The 20,278-nt window shown below is 45.9% G+C and overlaps 1 long non-coding RNA gene across 1 annotated transcript; it reads right to left on the reverse strand.

Annotated features, from left to right (window-relative positions):
* Positions 1-14,924: 14,924 nt before the first annotated feature.
* On the reverse strand, positions 14,925-19,671 carry LOC110312215. Its single transcript, XR_002380037.1, has 3 exons — positions 19,483-19,671; positions 19,060-19,199; positions 14,925-15,318 (listed from the first exon to the last, which is right to left on the reverse strand). It is a non-coding gene; the product is annotated as an uncharacterized LOC110312215 (long non-coding RNA).
* Between the last annotated feature and the right edge of the window lie 607 nt (positions 19,672-20,278).

Below are 20,278 nucleotides of genomic sequence, written 5' to 3' on the forward strand. Positions count from 1 at the left end.
TTTTTTTGGTTTTTCGAGGCAGGGTTTCTCTGTGTAGCCTTGGCTGTCCTGGAACTCACACTGTAGACCAGGCTGGCCTCGAACTCAGAAATCCGCCTACCTCTGCCTCCCGAGTGCTGGGATTAAAGGCATGTACCACCAGACCAGCAAGTTTGAATTTTTTAAGTGTTTTTCTCTCTTTGTGTGTGTGTGTGTGTGTGTGTATGTGTCTGTATGTGTGTGTATGTGTGTGTTTGCATAAATGGAGGTGCACACATGTGTCACAATGTGAATGGAGAGGTCTTTTGTAGATGTTAGGGAGTTGGTTCTCTCCATCTGCCACATGGGAATTAGAATAAAGGGTCACAGCATTTGGAAGGTTGAGGCCATCTCACCAGTCCATGGTGAGTTTTTATAGTGATCACACCTCTAACAGAGAGCCTAGCCCTTCTGCCAGGCCTTGATGTTGCCAAGAGCTCAGATTTCCTTTGGAGTCTTATGGGAAAAACAAAACAACAAAACAAAACAAAAACCCAAAAGAAAACATCTCAAGAGGAAGAGGAGGGAAGAGAAGGAAGTGTCTGAATGTAGTTAGATAAAGAAAGGGATTGCTCCATTCCTTTCCTCTCCACACAGCCTCCTAAGTTCAAGTTCACTGTGCACTGTGAGCTCTTTAAAGTCCTTGGCTCACTGTACTCTGGATATTTCAAAGGGCGTCCTAGAGGTGAGGGTCTGTTTTTCTTTGGATAAAGGTAACAGCCATCAGCCTGGAACTGGCTCCACCGCTGTCAGGGCTTGTTCTGAGTTAGAATAACTGGAGATTTCCCTAAGTGATGAGTTTTAAATGTGGGAGCAGAGTGGGGCTATGTGGGAGCATGCGGAATGTTCTAACAAATAAGTTTGCAAGCTCAAGGCCGCTGCCCGCAAGACCTGGCTCCCTCTGCCTTGGGCAGTGCAGCTCCGCTGTGGCCTTACAGTGAAGACTCTGAGATGACCTTCAACTGTGGCACTGATTCCCTGTCTTCATCTTGGCCATCCCTGCGGCACAGCGGCTCATTCTGGCACTGTACCCCAGCTCCTCATTTTCCAGGTTACCTTAATTTATGACTGGTTTGGATGTACTCATTGGCCATGACCTTGGCCCTCACCCCAGGATATTATTTTCAGCGTTTATCCGGTAGCGCTCCAGCTGCAACCTTGGGCCAGAGGTGTAACCTATCACAGCCACACACCCCAGGTCCAGAGAGACAAAGGCCACAGCACATGTATTCCAGGTTCCCAGTTACCCCATTCCCCATCAGGCTCCAAACAAAGTTTTGGAGCAAGGAACCAGCGTCAAGATTTGCCCTGAGCCCCACTTTTATGGTAAAAGGTTAGACGGAAGCGCTCAGGGTCACCTTTCCTGCAAAGAAATGTGGCAACCGCTCAGGTCTTAATCCTTTGGAGAGACAAAATGTTTACAAGAAACACACTGAGGGGAGAAGCAAGCTGTGCCCAGATGTATCAGTGAGCAGGTCAGAGAGCTGAGAACCCCACACTCATACACTGAAGAACTCCTGAAAGAGAGGGTCCTTGACACACACCCCCTCAGGCAATGGACCTCAGTTGTGGGCCTCAGGCCATCTTTATGGACTTGAGGTACCCAGAAGGGTTGGGAGAGGCAGTTGGAGACACATTCTCTCTGTAGAGTGGCTGGAAGCATCATTATGAATTGAGATCACGGGTTCAGGATGTGTGCCCCTTTTGGGGGAGAGGGGGGAAATGCATCGTTTAAGACAGGGTTTCTGCATGTAGCCTTGGCTGTCTTGAAACTTGCTCTTTTGACCTGGCTGGCTTTGAACTCACCTGCCTCCTGAGTGCTAGGATTAAAGCACCAGGAGCACCTAGTGTATGGCCCTAAAACTCCATGCAGGCAGACAGACAGACACCCGTCCACAGTAGAGAACGCTTCCAGGAGAACTGTCTTAAGAATGGGACGCTCTGGAGGGAAGTGTGTGCTCTTCCACTGGTGCTTCAACAGGTGGTTCTCTGGAACACAGTCTGCCACGTGACTTGGTACCAGCACCTCATAAGCTATGTTCTTCTGATTGAAAAACTTCCAGGGCTCACCCCCAAATGAATCTCCCATGTGATTCAATAGGCAGTAAATACAGTGTGAGCTATGGGGGAAAAAAAATCTCTGAAACGATCGATGCTGCTTCTTAACAGTGGTGTCAGCGCCTGCTTGTGCACGTCCGTGAGCTTTGCGCCTGGAACAGTTTGAGCTGTGAGCACGGCGCCTGCCAGCTTCCCTCAGTTTACCTTCGGTTGGCAGGAATGTTTCAAGTGTATTTGGTGACTTTCTACTCCTGGGCACCGCACCAAGACCATATAGGGGGTGGGAGAGGGGGAGGGGCTACAGGTGATTCACTCTTGGGTGCTTTGCCTGCTGGGATTCTCCTCTCTTGAGAGGTCCCTCTCTTCTTCACTGGTTCCAACTTGGTCTATTAATACCTTTTCCCAGGACTTTTTAAGTTCCCCATGCTGGTGGAAGGAGGAGGGTCCAGGTATAGTTTGTGCTTTTGTTTCTTTGTCTTCAGTAGTTGTGGGTTCCGATAGCCTCGTGTAATGAATGGCAAGTTTGATTGAGAAAACAGAAATGACATACGTATAGTAAGAAGAGAGAAGTGTTTTGTTTGCTTTTTAAATGTTTATTTATTTACTTATTTACCATGTTTGGGAACCATGTCTGTGGTGGTCAGGAAACAAATTGTGAGAACTGGTTCCTGCCTTTTGCCATGTTGTTCCTGGGCCTTCAGGCTTGGCTACAAGTACCCTTCCTCTCTAAGCTGTCCGTCTGGTGGGACCTTGTAAGGGCTTTTCAAGCTTAGTGGCTTCTTTGCTTTATCCAGCATTACAACAAATATATTTATATATGTATATATACATATATAGTTAAATATACACATATAAATATATTTAATAATATATATTGTTAAATATTGTTAAATATATATGCATATATACATATATATTTAAATTTTATATAAATATATAAATTTTATATAAATATATAAATATATAAAAATATATACATAACTATTTATATAATATATAAAATATATACATATATTTAAATTTTATATAATATATAAAATATGTACCTATATAGGTATATATAAATATATACATATATGTACACATGTATTTAAATTTTATATATACATATATACACATATATGTACATATATATTTAAATATTATATAAATATATATTGTTAAATATTGTTAAGTATATATGTATATATACATATATGTGTACATATATATTTAAATTTTTCTTACACTATTTCTAACTGAGCTCGTGTTACTTAATAAGAATAAATAAATAAATAGTAACTAAACTATCCATGCTCAAGGTTACAGTGCAGTGATTGCTTTTGTCCCTGCACCCCACCTTCTGTAATCCCACTTTCACATATGAAAAGGCAGGATCTCACTGGAGTTAAATGAAGCGTCCTGACTCTCAACTGCATTCTTGGTGTAATCATAGTATCCACTGGGACCCTCTCTAGGTAATTACCACAAACACTGTCTCCTTTGGTTTGTGTGGTGCAGTTCTGGAACCAGTCTGAACAAACATGATTAGCTCTGCATTTAGACGGGGAAACTGAGGTTGGAGGAATTAGGTGACTGCCTGCTGTCAGCCACCACAGGATGGAAGGACTTGAACTCCTGCGTTGTGGTGTGTTACCTGCTGTTCTCCATCACCAGGCTGTACTCCTGTGCAAGCATGGAGAAGAGCACCAAGAGGTGCGTTTTGCTTAAAAAGGAGAAATCAAGATCAACCCAGTAACCATCTTCCCCAGGATTGTGTTTTGACATTCTTGGAAGTTACTGTTCACGATCACTAGCATGTCAAATCCTGGTGTCAGAGTCACCTCATTCTTTTTCAGTACTAACTGGGATCAAATATTTCCCATTATCTTGAAACTTGACAAAATATAAATAGCTTGTACTCTGTCTCTCTTGGTTTTTAATTCCTAATGAAGTGTGCGGAGGGGTGGGGTGGAGAGGGAAAAAAGGTGGCATGCAAGAGAAAAGCAGAAGATAACTCACTCAGAGACTCACTTTGGGAGGCTCCAAAATTAGATCCCATAATTAGTTCACAGTTTAGAAGCCTTTGGCGGAATTACAGTTATGCAAACACATTCCATTCATAGTTTAAGAAAACTCATCTTATAGGGGAAGTCTGCTTAAACTCCAGGGTCATGAAACTATGATTCCTCATTTTTCTCCCTTTTATGAGTTGGTTTTAACAATCCAGAAAAACCATGTTACTGTTGTTATTGGAAAAAGTAGTGGTAGAAACAAACAAACCAAAACAGCAGAGAGACAGTTCAGCAAAGTTACATTGTAACGACTCTTGAAGCCAGCGAGAACACTCCTTCCAGGCCAACCGCAAGGGGTAGCAGGCTCCATATTTGATCTGCCCTGGTTTCAGTGCCTTTGTGTAACTCTGTACAGGAGTGACACCGCTGAAAGTCTAGATGGAATGGTTGGTTTTCAAACTGCATTTTTATTTTCCTCTTAGAAAGTCCAACATACAATGAAGTAAAAGAAACATTGAAGCCGGGCGTGGTGGCGCACGCCTTTAATCCCAGCACTCGGGAGGCAGAGGCAGGCGGATTTCTGAGTTCGAGGCCAGCCTGGTCTACAAAGTGAGTTCCAGGACAGCCAGGGCTATACAGAGAAACCCTGTCTCGGAAAACCATAAAAACAAAACAAAACAAAACAAAACAAACAAACAAACAAAAAAAACCCAAAAAAACAAAAAAACAAACAAAGCAAAACAAAACAAACAAACAAACAAGATATGAATAAACCGTACAATTAGGTTGACTGCCTCATCAAAAATTTTCAAAAAATATTATTTGGGCATGTCTTTTCAGGCCTATGTAGTGCTTACAAGGCAAAGAAACAGAAGGATCAAGTGTTCAAGACTAGCCTCAGCTAACAGAGAGCGTTGAGCCAGACTGGGTTTATAAGAGACCTTGTCTTTAAAAATAAAAAAGCAAGCATGCAAACAAACAAGCAAACAAAAGAAAAAGAAAATGGTATTCACTCCCACACACCAAATGCACTGACTGTCTGAAAGCACAAAAAAGAAATAAAAGTGATTATATTGTCCTAGGTGTAACTTCTTGGATAGTTTCTCTCCCTACCTAGGACGCGACTCCTTTGAACAAGTTTGTACGTGTATGGAACATCACCAGAGAACACAGAAGACAGGTCAGGGTACTTTGGAACGTGGCAGCTAGCCAGCTAACTTCAACTCAGTGTGGATGTAGGTTCAGCTGGGCAGTGCTTCCAGTCCTCATCCAGTCCTCAGCAGCAATTTCAGGCTTGAGTGTGTGGCAGCCACTCCAGATGCCTTTGGAAATGGCTGGGGGCTGGGCTGCTGGTCCTGTTGGAGGAAGACGTATGCATAAAGTGTACTTGTAAGCTTGGAAATGATCTGGCTGAACATCTCCAGGGTCAAATGTTGATAAACGTTTGAGGAGTAAAATTCAAGCCATAAGAGAAGCCTTGTCGAAGCCTCCATGAGGAGAGAGTGTGCAGGAGTGTGGAAGGGCCTGCATGAGGAGCAAGTGTGGGGGTGTGGAAGGGCCTGCATTAGGAGAGAGTGTGGGGTTGTGCTCTTTAACACTGCCATACCAAGTTAATCGGCCCATTTGTTCTGATTGTTTAGATACAAACTGGAGAGTGTGTTTGTTTTGAGACAGGCTGTGGTTGGTGACGCCTGTTTGTTTTTGAGACACTCCATGGTGAAGCAGTTGCAGTAGAAAGACTTCAAGGAACATGCCCAGTTCAGAGAACAGCACAACTAACAGAAACAGGACTTTCTGCATATTTAATTGCACCTTAAAAAGCAAATGGGAGATTGTTTGAATAATATTTTTAGAAATGTATAGTTGAATTTATTCATAACTTCGGAGCAAGGTTACTTCACTGAAGTTCCCCAGGATTTGGCTGATCAGAGCTAAAGGACAGTGCGGCTTGCTTAGAGTGTGCCAGCTGTAGGATCTATGCCCACTGTCAAAGACAACTAACCCTCACGTGGATCCCAAAAATGGGGACAGACTTTTTTTCCAAGATAACTTTATTACCAATTTCTTGTAACAGAATCAGTTCATGTTTATTACAGAGATGACAGATAAGCCAAACATACTGAGGTAAATAAATACTTAAAAATACTTAATGGGGCCGGGCGTGGTGGNGCACGCCTTTAATCCCAGCACTCGGGAGGCAGAGGCAGGTGGATTTCTGAGTTCGAGGCCAGCCTGGTCTACAGAGTGTGTTCCAGGTCAGCCAGGGCTACACAGAGAAACCCTATCTCGAAAAACCAAAAAAAAAAAAAAAAAACCTTAATGGTACTTAAATAATATACTTAAATAAAATAATAAAAATCCAAATCTTCCCCCTTTAACTTATTCCATGTAGAATAAAATTATTGTCTGTGTTCATTCATAATTTATACAAAATTCCTAGAAGTGAGATTATAGCCCAAAGGCATACAGAATCCTGTATGTTGGCACTTAGCATCAAATTGCCTGCAGAAATCTTTCATTTCAAAAAGCCTCATTTTGTGCATGAGAATGTTCACATCCCCTTCTTCCTAATGTGAACAATGTGATTAGAATAGGCCTTGCGATTTTATAGGTAGTGACAGTTTCTGCGATTGTGTAATTTTCCTGGACAAACGTGTATCCTCCATGTTCACATGTTCATCCGCAGCTTCCTCTGCCCCATCAGAAAATGTCACTCTTTCCTGACCCCTAAGGTTTTATCTGAGCTTTCATGGAACCTCATTCTAGCACATTCTAGTACGTTTTTACTCAAGGATACTAGAACAAGGGCCTGACCTTCCTTCTTCTGTGAATCTTCCACCTTAAAATAAAGCCCCTCCGACTGCCTATTCCCATATAGGTTAATTTAATATACCACTTTTAAGGCGAAGTTAATTGGTGACATCGTTCCAGAAGAATAGACACATTTCTTAAAGGCTCATAATTTACAGGAAACCAGGTTATGGTGGCACAGCCGGGATTTTAGCACTGGGAAGGCAAAGGCAGGAGGTTGGTTACAAGTTCCAAGTCAAAGGTTCCTTAGGAAGAAGACAGCGTGCTCAGAACAAGCCAGCAAGCAGATAGGCAAACTCTTCAAAACGCCAGCCAAAGTAAAAAACACAGGAAAACTTGGGATGAATTGTATTCGGTCTGCTCACTGGTTCTAAAAGCACACTTTGAGTCAGTGGGGAGCTAGCTCTGTGGAGTCCTTTGCAGATCCTAGCAAGGCCAACTGGAAAGATCACCGGAGTAGAAGCCTCAATGATAGACAACCACACAGTAGTTGTGTTTACAAACTCAATTCTATCTCCTCACAAAATGGCGACAGAATCTACACGTACATTCTTTTGATCAAAGCTACGCAATGCTCACTGAAAACATTTACTAAATATTCCTACTAACTCGCAGTTTTCCACAAAATGCCCTGGTGCAGAAGCACAAGAAATTCAGTCTTTCTCCTGTGGGGAATGATTTGGAATCACGTAGTCAGGTCTGGGTGACAGGGCAGGGTGGGCTCCTGGGAATCTTCCAACATGAAGTCTTAGCTCTCTACAACTGACTTACAGGCTGTCACGGAGTCGCGCAGAACTTCTAGTGTGTTCAGAGGGAAGCTAGGGCTCAGTTTCTGCTTTGCCTCCCTTTGGCAGAGCAAAAGTTTGGGCCATGGCCAGGCCTGAAGTAGGATTTCCTAGTGTTTTTTTTTTTTTTTTTAAGCATCCTAGGAAGATAGATGAGCAGAGCCAAGGTTACTTGTTTCTTGCATCCGGAACGAGTGTTTTAAAGTAACAAAACCTTAATCTTTTTGGATATTGAGATCTACAAAGGAAAATAATCAGTATTGTATGGATGACTTCAATTACTAGCTGCCTGCAGACTCCCCCGCCTGGGAGTGACATTGAGGGAGCCCTCAGCTCCCGGTGTCTGGAGACGCGAGCCAATGGGGTCTAGGCAGTCGATTAAAAGCGCAGACGATTCTTTGTGGTGTTTGATGTCCCGGACATTCCGACGTCCCCGGTTCATTTCCAATGTATGAATACATCACTCTTTCTATTAAGATACCACAAAGACCACCTGTTACTACAGGTGATTTACATTCTAAGCTAGAATTGTAGATACCTTCATGCAAACATATTTAGCGAGAGTTCACTTTAAGGCGGAATTTAGCTCCCTAATGAAAACAACGCATAAAGGACCCTAACAGCTTCTGCGAGAGGTCCAGACTCTAACTGGAGAAAGTGGGGCTTAAAAGAAAATGCGGGTAGGTTCTTTGTCTCCTAGGAAACTCATTTCCGACTTGGGAATCGGGCGAGTTACTCCCCTGCCTCACGCACATTCCTCCCCGCTCCAGAGCGCTCCAGCGGGCAAAGATGGAACGCTGTTCTTTCTTTTGTGTGGCCAGACCGTTTGTTTCTCTCCTGACAACAGCTTCTCCTCCCTTCATCCTCCCCGCTTTCTTCCGGGCCTGGGAACTGCGAGGCCAGGAGCTGTGTGGCGGTCCCTTTGCCGGGTTTCGGGTCCCGGTGCGCAGGCACGCATTCATTAGCGCCACAAGAGCACCAGAGTCCCGGACACCTCATAAATATTTAGAGGCTCCCACCACCTTCCAGAGAGTAAGGGGGAGAAAGAGAATTTAGTGTGGAGTTGGTCAGGGTAATATGCATGTGAATCAGAAGTGGGGACAAAGGATGAAAGGTGCTGGAAACTCCAACAAACCCGTGATCCCCGGGGGTCATTCTGCCTGTTCCTGCCCACACTATCCCGGGCCTGCCTTCTTCCTGCGCATGAGCGAACTGAGCCTGTTTCCAAAGACTGTTGGCAAAGGATGTGTGCTCTTTGTTCTGTCCCGCTCTTTCTTAACAGACAGATTTGCTTTGTCCTCTCCACTGAGCTGGCGGCTGCCTTCTCCTTTGCCACCCACAGAAGTGAGGCATGAAGATCTCGGGGTCTACACTAATATGTAAGGCAAGAAAAGGGAACAGAATGTGGCTTTGTCGGGGAAAACGTGCGCAAAATCAGCCTGTGGGTTAGACACAATACATCGACACTCACTACACCCCAGGTTGCAAAACTTCCATAAATGTTCTGTGGACAGAACCCAGAATCCCAAGAGAAAGTCTGCACGCAGACAGCTACCTTGACACCCACACACCCTATGAAGCTTTTAAAAACTATTTTTAAACACTCCTCATGGAGTCGGAACTCCTGGCTTTTATTTTGGGAGGTCTGGAGTGCACAGGGCAAGGGAGAGAGCAAAGGCTCAGAGCTCAAGAGAGGAAGCTAGAGCGGTCTTCCTTTCCTTCCTAAAGCACTGTCTCTCAGGAAGGATGACCAATGGGCTTAAAGCCCGGAAGTGAATACAGGGGCGGAAAAGGATGGATTGGCCAGGCTAGTTTTCACCAGAAAGGAAGAGAATGGCAACATGGAACTAAGCAGCTTTGGAAAAAAGTCTCCTCTGTGAAAAGGGCGTTGCTTTAACCAGGTAGGAATTTTAAGTCAAAGCCTTATAGTACCTAACAGTGGTTGAGATGAAACACGTGGATTATAGGTCCTACGAAGCATCCTGCTTAGTTTGGGGTACATACCATACAGCAATGAAATCCTGAATAGTTAGCGATAGAAAATAACTTACATCCTAGTTCACATTTTGGAAATACCTGGGATTGCAACTATGTTGCTTTGAACGAAAGTGTACAAATATTACTAGTTAAATCTTACTATTAGGAAACATTGGAGGAAATGTGCTAAATTTCACAAAAACTTCCAATTTGCCCCAGTTCACTACTTACTACAAGAAACCTTCAATCAGATAGAAGCTCAGTGAAAATTAAAAGGAAGGTGGGGGGTTGCGTTGTGTGTGTTTTAGGAGGGTTTTGCTATGCTAACGCAGTAGCCAGGCTGTCCTGGAGACTACCACCAGCTGTGGCCATCCAGAAGGAAGGCCTGATACAACCCAGAGAATGTTAACAGTCTGTGTACCATGAAGATGGGATTGCCAAGACAGTTTCACAGTCTGTGTACCATGAAGATGGGATTGCCAAGACAGTTCCTGGTGTGTGTGTGTGTGTGTGTGTGTGTGTGTGTGTGTGTGTAGGGCACTGATGCCTAAGTCAGAGGCCCAAGGAAATCAGGGCTATCTGGGCAAAGCTGGTAAACTGGTACCTTGCCCTTGTAAGCTGGTGAAAACTAGCTCCAATCACCTTAAGGCAGGAGGAAGTTTATGTATCAGGGTGACTGAGAAATGTGAATCAACCATAATGAGTACAAGAGCCCCAACAAGCCACAGGGAAAAGCTCTCTTCAGCTCTGCTTTTTCCTGACTTCTTCAGCAAGCCCCTCACCGAGCTACCAGGATTCCTGAAGCATCTTTATCTTCAGCCAGTAATCTCTGCCTAAACGAGAGGCCCTGTTTTCTGCTGACAGCTTCAGCAGCACTTGCCACTCTTGCTTTGGGTCAAGTAGTAGCTATCCTTGAACCAGCTACTGGGACCAACATTGTGTGTCCCTCCACTCATGGTGGACTGCCTGCTCAATTTCGTGACTGCAGCAATCCATTTCTCTGAGAGGGGAGAGGGAAGTACCTCTTCTTACAGGAAGGTAAAGGACAGGGGCCATGCTGGACAGGTACCACCAGTGACATCACTCACTTTCCACGATTCAGTACTGGCCCTTTCTCCAGCGCAGGGTCTATCTGTGGCCTGCCAAGCGCATGTTGGTACAAATACAACAAAACCTTATCTGGGCTATGGGATCATGGCAAGGGAAAGCTCTCGAGAATGGCCTTTGCCCATGCTTTCATTGTGGGACCTGTGTGGCTCCTACCCAGCTGGCCTGAATCAGTCAGGCAATGATGGAGAGCAGAAAAAAAGGACATTTGCAGGCCAGGCCTAGAAGGGGTGCAACCAGTTATATCCTGTTGACTGGAAATCATCATATGGCCACACCTAGTCTTTGGGTAGGTGTGAAAGGGAGGTTTTGTGTGCAGGATGAAAGGGAAATAAAGTTTAATAAACTACCACCAATCTTTATCTCATGACTGTTGTGCAAGTGGGTTTGAAATCACGGGTGCACGCGGCTGCTCCGTCCAAGCCATGACTACTGTGATGGTTCCCATAGACCAACTCAAAGTATGCACCACCCCACATCCACACGTGGGGATCCACGCATGGATACAGCAAGCAGCATCCCCATGGGAAGAGGGATAAACAGTCACAGAGAGGCCAATTACTTGTACTGGGTTGCAAAGCTAGAAATTGGTGGAGCCATGATCTCACAGAAGATGAGCTAGGTGGAGTTGCTCTTGGAGACACTAAGAGAAGTGGTGTTTTTGAGGGGATAGGAGGTGCCACGCTTTGAAAAAGCACTCAGCCAGGGGAAGACATAGGAAAGTGTATTTTACTTCATACATGGTGACCCAGAGGAAGGCTCATCTGGAGATGCAGTTTAAAATTGAGATGTGCCGGGCGGTGGTAGCACACGCCTTTAATCCCAGCATTTGGGAGGCAGAGACAGGTGAATTTCTGAGTTCGAGGCCAGCCTGGTTTACAAGGTGAGTTCCAGGACAGCCAGGGCTACACAAAGAAACCCTGTCTCAAAAAAACCATAAAATAAAATAAAATAAAATTGAGATGTACATAACCATATTTGGCAGGCTCTGGAGGGTCTTTTCCCATGGCACCTGACAGCCTATGGAGACAACGTGCATGGATGACATTTAGGTAGTTGGTGAGGTAGCCATGTGCTACCACTAAGGGCTTGCCTTGTCTCCTTGGCAGGATGTCCTTTCCTCCACTTGTGAGAGGCAACTCCCTCTGGTCCCCTGTTTACCTCAGGTCAGCAATTTTAGAAGCTTTCTTTGCATAACAATTCTCTGCTCTTGTTCACTGGTGGAGCTAGCCACTGCCACTCAGTGTCCCCAAAAGTCCCCAAACATAGGCCAGGCTTGGTGGTGAATGCCTTTAATCCTGAACACTGGATGTTTAGACTGGCAGATCTCTGCGACTTTAAGGCCAGCCTGGTCTACATAGACAGTTCCAGGACAGCTAGAGATATCTAGAGAGATCCTGTCTCACAAAAACCAAAACAAACAAAAGATGCTAAGTATATTATTCCCACTGAGAGGCATTCCTTGGTGTTCACCCTGTAGATTTCTTGAAGGTACCGAGTAGCACTCAACTTTAAACGCCCATGCTTCCCATTGTCCTTGGCAAGAGAAGCCAGCCTAAGAGTAAGTGTGTAATGGAGAATCCCCTATGTACAGCTGGTCAGAGGGCTTTTATTTTTCTATTAAGACAGGGCTGCATGCTTCCCAGGCTGGCCTGGAACTTTATGTAACCAAGGAGATCTTGAACTTCTGACTCTGCACTGCCTTCTGAAAGCTGGGGTTTTAGGCCTGTGCTACCATGCCTGGTTTGTATGATTCTGGGCACCCACCACTTTCTCTAACATGGTGAACTGGATGATATTGGGGCTCCCATTCTGTGGCCAGGCTGCTTGCAAGAGGTGACGCAAAGGAAAGTGAGTTTTAGGTCATCACACCATTTTTTTCTAGTGGGGCCAATATAAGTCCAGTGACACTCTGTGTAAGAAGAGACAGACCCACAGTGGAAAAGCACTGGGAAGATTCTTAAGTGGGGACCCCTCAGGAGGAGGAGTCTCTGAGGGGAAGTACAGTGATTTAGTAACTTTCTGTGACTGCAATAAAACACCATGACCAAAGCAACTTACAAAACCAAGAACTTATTTGGGTTTACAGTTCCAGGGTCAGAGTCCATGATGAGGTAGCCATAGCAAGGCCTCAGGAACAGGAAGCTGAGGCCTTGTTCATGTTCAGGAACATCTTGAACTGACAGCAAACAGCAGAGAGAACCCAGAATGGAGAGTCTTTAAACTTTCAAAGCTTATCTCCTCTTCCATCAAGGCCACACTTTTTTGTTTTGTTTTGTTTTTGTTTTTTCGAGACAGGGTTTCTCTGTGTAGCCCTGGCTGTCCTGGAACTCACTTTGTAGACCAGGCTGGCCTCGAACTCAGAAATCCACCTGCCTCTGCCTCCCGAGTGCTGGGATTAAAGGCGTGTGCCACCATGCCCGGCAATGTCACACTTCTTAAGCCTCCCTGAATGGCATTATCAACCTGGGACCAAGTATTCAAATGCTTGAGCCTAGGGGAGACAGTTCATTCAAATGGTCACAGTTAGTGAGGACAGTTTCCCAGGATCGCAAGCAGGAGGAGTCACATCTTAAGAGAAATGGTGGAAAATGATGACAGCCAAGAGAATGCCGGGGGAGAAAGAACCCTTTGAGGGGCAGGGGATGGATGCCAGAGGTTGAGCCAGGGCTTACCAAGAGTAGACAAAAAGCAACAACAGAGTCTGGCAGGAACCTGCACCTGTACTTAAAATTGGTAACAATGTTTAAGAAAGAATGGAAGCAGATGACCCAGGTCTCTGCTGAAATGTAAATGAGGTCAGCTCTGGAAACCGCTGGCGGGAGAGGAGAGTTGGACCCTTCAGCAACTTTGTGATTTTCCCAGGCTTGGTAATTTCTAAAGCCCTGACCTTTCTGTAAGTGAAACTCCTTTGTCCTTTGGCTAATTTGTGTTTGTTTTGTAGGCAGCAGGGATGAGGAGAGGTTGTGGAAGCTGAGGGAGGCTCTGCAGCCAGCCTGGGGAGAATAGTATTGGTGCAGAACTGGGGGAGTAGGTAGAGAACCAAGTGAGATGCAGGGATGTCGGGGCTTACTGGAGAGGGCAGGACAGGTGGCAGCTGACTGAGAGCTACCTGGACACAACAGATGGATGGTTTCCTGGGGGTCACTGAGGGTCTGTGCATGCAGAGACTGCTGCTGGCATTCCTGCAGAGCTCCGGTGACCTGCTCAGCGGAAGTGCAGGTTAAATTAGCACAGAAAAAAAAGCAAGATAGATATGCAGATGCCCTGCATGAGTCTAGGGGTCACAGACACTGGAGGGCCCAAAAGACACAGGTGGATCATTGCCATGGTTCCAGAATGGTTTGGACTGTGTGATCTTGGCTCTTGGATACTAGGCAGACCAGGCCTAGGTGGAATAAGCTGTACATCTTAATTAGCAGGAAGACCCAGGGTATCTCTGTTTTCTTTCCTTGTTTTGTTTTTTGGGGAAGGCTTTGAACTCTGGATGTCCCACCTCTACCTACCAAGTGCTGAATAGCAGGAGTGTGCCACCACACCAAGCTCTATTTGACTCGAGAGGGCAAAGGCATGGTGACGTTCTCCCAGCCCCACCCCCATCTTTTTTTCTTTTTAGTTTTTCTGAAGTTGATTAGTAATTTACTTCAATTACAATTAAGATTAAATGACAGATCCAAGGACCGTTTCATAACATTATGCAGACGTCATGATCTTTTTTTTCCCCCTTCAATGATCTTGCAAATGATTTCAAACAAGCAACCAGTCTGGTAGGCCTGCGGAGCTGCCTTGATCTGTAGGGCACAGGCAAGGGACTCAGCCATGTAAACATGGGGTTGGATAGCTACACACTGAGCGAGTGGCTGAGAAGTGGTTTCGTGGTGTTTGGACCTTTGTGTGTGTTTGTGGGGGGACCAGGGGGAGGGGGTTGCTGTCATTTTACTTCCTAGCAAAGGAGGTGAGCACATCACAGAGCTTAAATGGCCTGTTTCCCACCAGATTTCCCCACAGCAAAATCCTGATAAGATTATGAGTTTACTTAGTAAGGTACGTGTCTGCATTCAGGTCAAGCCCTCCCTCTTGGGCCTTCCTGGCTCTCAGCCTCGAGATGTCCCCAGGGTGTCTGTGACATCATGGGGTGTCAGGGTCCATGCTCATTACTGTAGACCGATGCCATGGTCTCCGGCGCTACCTTTACTTGTTGTGTAAGCACTGCAGAAGAGTTACAGTAAATCATTTTTGTAGAAGTGGAGCTAGGGAGGGAAGTTCTCTGCACGCTCCTTCTGGCGTCAGGGTTGCAGTTATAACAGACTGAATCGTGTCCCAGGTGTCTATTGATAGCTTGTCCCTCCTGGTGAAGAAAACGTATGATTCGAAAGCCAATTTGCTCAACATTAGTGCTCCAGTGGGGTGAGCTTTGGCTCCAATGGTAGATCCTTTTTGCAGGCCATGTGACCTTGGAGCTAGGTAGTCGTGGTGGGGACACGTGGCTGAGCAATGGAAGCTGCAATGGCAGGTGCCAGGGGTCTGCTTGGTGATATAAAGTGCTCTTCAGGGGACAGATGAGGGACCTGCAGTGAATCATATGCCAGGTAAGGACATCAGCCTGTAGAAGCCACCTGTGACTGTTCATTCGCACACACTCCCACCCAGTCTCTAAGATGTTTAAGTTCCTTAAAGCAAGAGCTATTTTTCCCCACAGCATCTGATTTAAAAACAACAGCTCTGGCTCTTGCTGACCAACTGTCTGGTGAGGAGGAAGCATGGTTTTGCTGCTGAGTGGGCAGGTAGGGCTGTGGTACTCTTCTGCCCTAGGACTATGGCACAGGGAAAGAGACCAGCGACTGCTTAGGGCAGCCCACATCGGGCTCCTATTTCTTCTCTACTGGGTATCGAACCTAATGCACATGCTAAAGAAGCACGTGATCACTGAGTTACAGTCCCAGACTTCTTCTTCTTATTATTCTTTTTTTTAAAATTAAAGATTAAGATGGGCTGGCCTCACTCTGTAGCCCAGACAGGCCTTGAACTCTTGGTCTTAGCTTCTCAAGTAGCTGGAATCACAAGTCTGGGCCGTTAGGCTCAGTGGCCCTATTTCACCTTTGACTGCCATCATCAGGACCCTGGGTTGCTGCAGTGTGGTGAGTCCCCGTTCTGCCTGGAGGCTTGACCGATGTAACTTTAACTTTTTCAAACCTTATTTTTAGTGATGGTTCTTAAAGGCTTTAACTTCCCTTGTAGTTCCACCAGAGGTAGTGGAAAAGAAAGGATACAGGGGAAGTGGACCTGTTTAGAAAGGTTCTTTGGAGCAACTCCCATCTGTGTTGTCAGGAAATCAGCAGTTCAGTCCACAGGTTAGCTGGAAGTGGCAGCTGGATCCACTTGCAAATACCTCACGACTACACTAGCAGTTCAGCTTGGTAGAGTCAGCTTAGCAACAGCAGAGACACCACCCAGCAGAGACAGCCAGACCTCAGCCTTGGCTCTACTCAGTGGGAGGGACCAGCAGGAACACCAGGAGTTCTTGGCTCTGTCTTTCTCAGGGAAGAGAAGATCAGCGAAGATGTGAGACCCACAGCACTGCACAGCTAGCTGTACCAGCAAGCTAAGCTCTGTCTCTGTCACTCCTTGGAGTCCTATTTATACCTCCTAAACATCATGTGTCCTCCACATGCCTTGCATGGGACTTGCCTTAGCATGGGCATCCAATCAGCCTGAGTCCGCAGAAGCAGCAAGAAGCTGCAGCACACCACCAGAATTATTTTGGTGTATTTCTCTCTGCAGCATCTTGACAAGTGCAGCTCAACTATGCAATATAATGCAGACCATTACATAGGTATCATTAACAAAGAATCCTTCATCACGTGTCCTTTCATGTGCTTGCTTTAGCAGAACATCCTCTCTCCGGTGTCTGCTTCAGTGAAATATTCCTTTATTAGTCTGCCTTAGCCTTTCATACCTGTGTCCACATTAACAAAACACCCCTTTACATGTTTGCTCCAGCAAAACACCATCCAAACAACTTTCCAAAGAACCCTTAAGCTTCCACTTCAGACGGCATCTGTCCACTTGCCTCCTAAGCTTACTAGAGGATATGCTCTTCTGAGCCCCTGTAGGAACCGGCAGTGTTGGGGCAGAAGCCTCTCCCTGGCTACTGCGGGTAGGGTAGACTCTCCTGCAGCAGCTGAGCATAGGGCATGGAGAGAGTTGAGAGGTGTGGCCAGCTTTTGAGACGCTGCTGCTTCCGGACAGCACAGCTACCTGGAAGCCATGCTCCTTGCCATCTGGTTGCGATCCTTTAACTTCCTATGCTCAGCCCCAGGAAGTGGTTTATGGAATTGGAAGCCATAGAAAAATCATGATGACATATTTTGAGCTGAAAGATTGGCAAGTAAAGATACTGTGGGCTTCAGTGTTATCTCCTGTCTCCCAGTGCAGAGAGAGGCACTTAGGGAAGAGCGCAAACATGAAGGCCCTCCTTACCCCTGTGAGCTCACTACTACTGAGTGGCAGCTGAGACTTGGCCGCTGCCTCTCACAGTTTCAGACTTGGTGTCTGCTCCCCACCCCCATCCAGAGGAGTGTCAGAGCCTGGCTGGGCCAGCACTCTTCATGAAGCTAGGCATGGGCCCAGCTGTAGTGTTGAAACCTGGTCAGCTGAGGGAGAAGAGAAAGTCAAGTCTGGCCATTGGGCCACAGAGGTCAGGGATCTGGCACAGAGAAAGGTCTGCTGTCTCTGCCTACCAGTGGCCTAGTCGTTTGGAGAGGAACTGAAGGCTGTGGCTTTTTGCTGGTGTGTCAGCTGATGACGGATACAAGGCTGTCTTCAAACCCCTTGATCCTTCTTCTCTTGCCTGATTTCACAATTGAGCAGTTTCTTTTCCTAGTTCCCACCCTGGTCTTCCTACTCCTCTGGCAGCTGTATCTGGACACAGAATCCTACTACACAGGTGCCGCCCCATCCTACTGTCTGCCAGTTTGAGCTTGCCATTTCTTACTGCTACTTAATTCCAAACACACACTATAAATATAGGGCACACACACTGCGGAACTGTTAGACAAAAAAAGTGTTACTCATTTTCCTAGGTTACGCTTTCTTTCCATGTAAAAACAATGCTACCAATGGTTTGTCAGAAAAACAGTGCAGTTAGTGCTAGTTATTCAAGTTGGTGGCCCTTAAGATCTATCCACTCAGGTAACTGTAACATATTTGATGAGTGGCCTGGTCAGAACTATTAGGAACCAGTAGTAGATCCGGGCGCTATCGGTGTCCACCCTGAGGCTCAGCTGAGAGACAAGATGGCTAAGGCAGGAATGCAGGCTGCTGGACACAAGCACTTTGGTGTGTTTTGACTCTAGCAACAACCTATTCCTGCAAGTGTTAACACTTGAGAACCAGAGGACAGTGCTGAGGATGTCAGAGCAGGGCCTTCGCTGACCTCCTCTCTACACTGGGATGTGTATCCAAAGGAACTGTTCATACTTTAGACAAAGTATTACTTGCTTTCATTGCAATTCACAAAACCTAGTAAATTCAGGTTTAATGAACACACAGACAGAATGCTTTCCAGGCACATAGAGGTGGATGCAGAGTAACAGTGAGTATGTTTTTAAAGACTGCTGGGACGAGCGTAGCCCCAGCCCTGGAAGGCAGGTTCTACCTAGGCAGCTGGGGTATGGGGAGAGCCTGGGGGCCCCAGGGACTATACTGCATGGCTCAGTCTGTGGCTGAAAACTAAGTGGTATGCAAATCATTCAAAATTTAGCAGGAGAGTTGTCTCCGAGGTCAGTCTGGGCTACATAATTTTGGCTACAGACCCTGTCTCGAAAACCAAACTAAACAACACACTTGAAAGCCAATAAAGCTGTACTGGTGGAGAGTATCAGGGCTGTGAATAACTGCTTCTAATCTTATATTCAAATACATAATAAAGCAGGGGCTGGGAAGATAGCTGAGAAAACTTGCTGCTTTTCCAGGGGACCTGGGGTTGGTTCCTAGCACCCACATGGCAGCTACAACCACCAAACACAGAATAAAGAGAAAACAGCATGGGGATACATACCATCACTGCCCACCAGCTTCCCCTTAATGTTGAAATTAGAGGCAATTTATCTGGGGACTACGGATATTTCATATTGATAGAAATCTCTTCTGTTCCGAAATTCTTAAGAATCATTGAATCGGGCCAGGTATGAGACACACATTTTCCATGCCAGAAATTCCACCCCCCCAAGTATGTACAGGCCCTACTTTTGATCCCCAGCCCGGAAAGATCACTGCAAATACTGTTCATGAGGAACCAACTCTCAGACCTTCTATTTCCCTGTAGTGAAGGCAGAGCAGCCTTCTGCATTTCCAGAAGCCGCTGTGACCAGCTTCCCAACTGCTCCCCGCTTAGAGTTCAGATCCGGAGAGGCGCTCTTAGTCTTTTCCTCTCATTTACTCAGAGAAGCTGCTGGAAGAGGGCAAGAGAACAGAAGGAAGGAAAGCTCAGGCCCCTCCCCCTCCCCCACACCCAAGGAATCTCTGTTCTGCCTGTAGCTTCTCCAGGAAGGGTCTGAGTGCTCTACTTGTTATCAAGTTATAAAGCTATAAAGATAAAATGTGTTGGGTGGGAAATTTGGTTTTGCAAAATATAAAAAATATAAGGCTTTCAGTCCAAAGCATTATACATCTGAGGGAAATGAAAGCAGTTGCATCTTTTACAAAGAATTTTGGAATACAAAATTGGACACCTTAAGAGTTTTCGTTTTGCAGTGCTGGTAATCCTGCCAGGTAGGCAAGTTGTTCTGCTTCTGGGTTCTGCCCTCAGCCCAACAGCTGAAGGCTTTAAATGCATCTCTATGTCATCTGTACATAGGGCTACCCAACACAGACACTAAACATTAGAAATCTGCTCTTCTCTGGGAGGACTCTTCAGAGCCAGCACCGTTTGGAACGTCAGACTTAGAAGAGTTCCCTAGTCCAAGCTTCAGATAGGTGGAGTTGCTTTCTCACTCTTTCCACTTGTTAGGCCTTTATACACTCCGAGAGGGCAAGGCGGTTAACCCAATGCTTCTTCGTTGACAGTGGTTGCATGGATACAATGTATATGGATCGTACCCACCCCAGCCCCTCTCCAGGATTCCCCCAACTTGTTCCCTTCTCCCTCTTATGTGTTGCTGGAGTTTCCAACCCCAATAGCCCTGTATAAAAAAAACCACACAATTCAGTTATTATAATTATAAGCTATAAGCCTAAATTGGGCATATCTAATACTATTCTAACTTACTCCCCACCTATAAGGCCCTTGCTACTTTCAGTTTCTCCTGGCCAGTTGGTTCTGCTCCATTACTGTTTCCTTCTCCTCTTCTTCATGCTCTCTCCTTCCCTTCTCCCCTCTCCTCTCTACCTGGCCTCACTCCAAAGACCTCTTGTCCCACCTTTCCCCTCCACTGCCAATCCCAGGCTCTAGGCTTTACTGACCAGTTAGAATGGGGAGAAGGGGGGCTGGTGAGATGGCTCAGTGGGTAAGAGCACCCGACTGCTCTT

This window comes from Mus caroli, chromosome 17 (assembly GCF_900094665.2).
Source record: "Mus caroli chromosome 17, CAROLI_EIJ_v1.1, whole genome shotgun sequence".
In the NCBI taxonomy this organism is placed as follows: domain Eukaryota; kingdom Metazoa; phylum Chordata; class Mammalia; order Rodentia; family Muridae; genus Mus; species Mus caroli.